The sequence below is a fragment of the Ixodes scapularis genome, unplaced genomic scaffold (assembly GCF_016920785.2).
Source record: "Ixodes scapularis isolate PalLabHiFi unplaced genomic scaffold, ASM1692078v2 PGA_scaffold0__279_contigs__length_252992795, whole genome shotgun sequence".
Classification (NCBI taxonomy): Eukaryota; Metazoa; Arthropoda; class Arachnida; order Ixodida; family Ixodidae; genus Ixodes; species Ixodes scapularis.
Window position 1 is genome coordinate 191,207,973 of NW_024609835.1, and position 2,208 is coordinate 191,210,180.

A 2,208-nucleotide genomic window follows, 5' to 3' on the forward strand; every position below is an offset into this window, starting at 1 on the left:
AGACCAGTAGTGACGTCGTCAGAAGATCTTTCAGCTGCCAAGCGTGTGTCGCTTGAGGGACGTGCGTCCAATCCAAGCGATCTAGGTATATTCTCCCGCACTGGCACCGGCCGTGACGTATTTTATTCTTCTTTTAAAAATAGCATGTGCGTGCATAGCTTTGATAAGCGTTGAAGATGCGTGAGCGGAGACTTTGAAAGCTCCTTTTGTGACGTCACTCTCCGTGAAAAAGTGCCTTCAGCGATACTTTGAAAATGATTCTCTGCAGCCTCAATTCACCAAATTAAGAAATCATTTTGATATTTGAGATCTTGGAGGTCAAATGAAGAAGATTTAAATGTGTTTTCTCAAATACAAAACCGCTTTACCTTTCTTCTAAGTATAATATGTTCCTTAAAATTTTAATTAGTGAAATTAGACCCATGGTTCCAATTAGAAATTTTCTAAGCATCATCGAAAAACACTAAATCAACACTTCTTGCGAAGATATAAGACAGGAGTATCATTTTATGGCATTCTATAAAAAATTCTCATCTTGCGAGCGTTTCAGACCTCGGTTTCTTATCAGAACGAATCTTTGCGCCTGCGATCCTGCTGCCCGTTGGCTGCGATGCGAAGCCACTCCCTCGCCTCCTTCGTGGGATGGTGGGAAGCAAGGTGCACGAGTGTTGCGCGTTTAAACCCCTGTAGGACATGACCGTGAGCGCGGATATGCGCTCCGATAATAAAACGGAACCTAGAAACAAATCCAAATGAAGCGTTTTTACAGAACGCGTAAAATGCTACCCTTGTGTTATATCCTTCTAAAAAAGAGTGGATATAGTGGTTTTCGATGGAGTCTCAGCAAGTTTCTGTTTGAAACCATGTGTTCATTCTCACTAAGTAAAAAGTTAATTATCATTAAATTTTTAATTACGATAAGGCCCCTATATTTTTTAATTTTATTTATTTAAAATACTGCCAACCCGTGCGGGTTATAGCAGGAGTGAGTACAGTAATACATCAAATAAAATACAGGTGACACAAGAAATTCTACATAGAACAATCATTCACACCGATGCAAATACTCGTCAGCAAACCAGTTCATCAACTTTTCTTCAAGTTGTTCAACAGAACTGACATCCGAAAAAAAAAAACACACTTGGGGGTAATATGTTCCATTCTGCAATTTTTTTGACTCGAAACGAATATTTAAAATATCAATATTGGGCATAAAGGGTGAACTGATAATTCATTGTTTAGTCGTCGAGACCGTCTTCCAAGAGATCTGTAATAAGTTGGCGTGTCAATATCAAGATAATTAAAATACAACAAATAAAAATACTTCAGCCGCACAATTCTTTGTCTTGACGCTAAGGAGCATAATTGGACTCCCTCAAGAATGCCGAAACAGACTCGTGCCTTTCGTAATTAGAAAAGCTAGACCTTGCTGCTAGGCCTTGAATGCGCTCTACTTTATCTTTTGGAGTTTGTGCGAGGGAGTCCCGTATTATCGATGGATATTCCAATGTTGGGGGCACTAGAGTTTTATAAACGTTGGTCCGAATATCGGAGTTCGACCCTCTAGGAAATATTCTCATAAAGCAAAGTTTCCTATGTGCTGAAGTACATACATTTTAAACATGCGCATTCCACCTGAGGTCACCTGAGATAGTAATACCAAGATACTTAATAGTGTTAGAACGTTGCAAGACTACAGCATCTCTTTTATAAACGAACATCAACGGAGACTTCTTTTTGGTTATGCTTAAGACCGTAGTTTTATCAAAATTAATTCGCATATTTCATTCTTCACACCAGTGAAATATAGCTGTCAAAGAGTCATTCAATAATTCTTGATTATCTACAGTTATTACGAGGATGAAAACCAAACAGTCATCAGCAAACAAACGGACTTCTCGGTTGGGTCAATATCTTGAGCGATATCGTTAACATAGGCTAAAAACAAAACTGGCCCCAAGACAGATCATTGGGGTATGCCAGGCGTAACCGGTAAAACAGATGACGCATGAGCGTCAATTTCAACGTACTGTGCCCTATCAGATAATTATGATTTGATCCAAAGAACCAAGCTCTAATCAACACCACGAAGCAACAACTTTTCAAGTAAGTTTGTATGCTGACTCTGTAAAATGCTTTAGATAAGTCGATAGAAACAACATCTACGTGGCCACGAACATTTAGCACTTTTCCAAACCGATAAGTTGG

General features: G+C 39.0%; 1 pseudogene; it reads right to left on the reverse strand.

The window, feature by feature from the left end:
* Window positions 1-1,045: 1,045 nt before the first annotated feature.
* Window positions 1,046-1,721, reverse strand: LOC115311680 (annotated as a pseudogene).
* Between the last annotated feature and the right edge of the window lie 487 nt (window positions 1,722-2,208).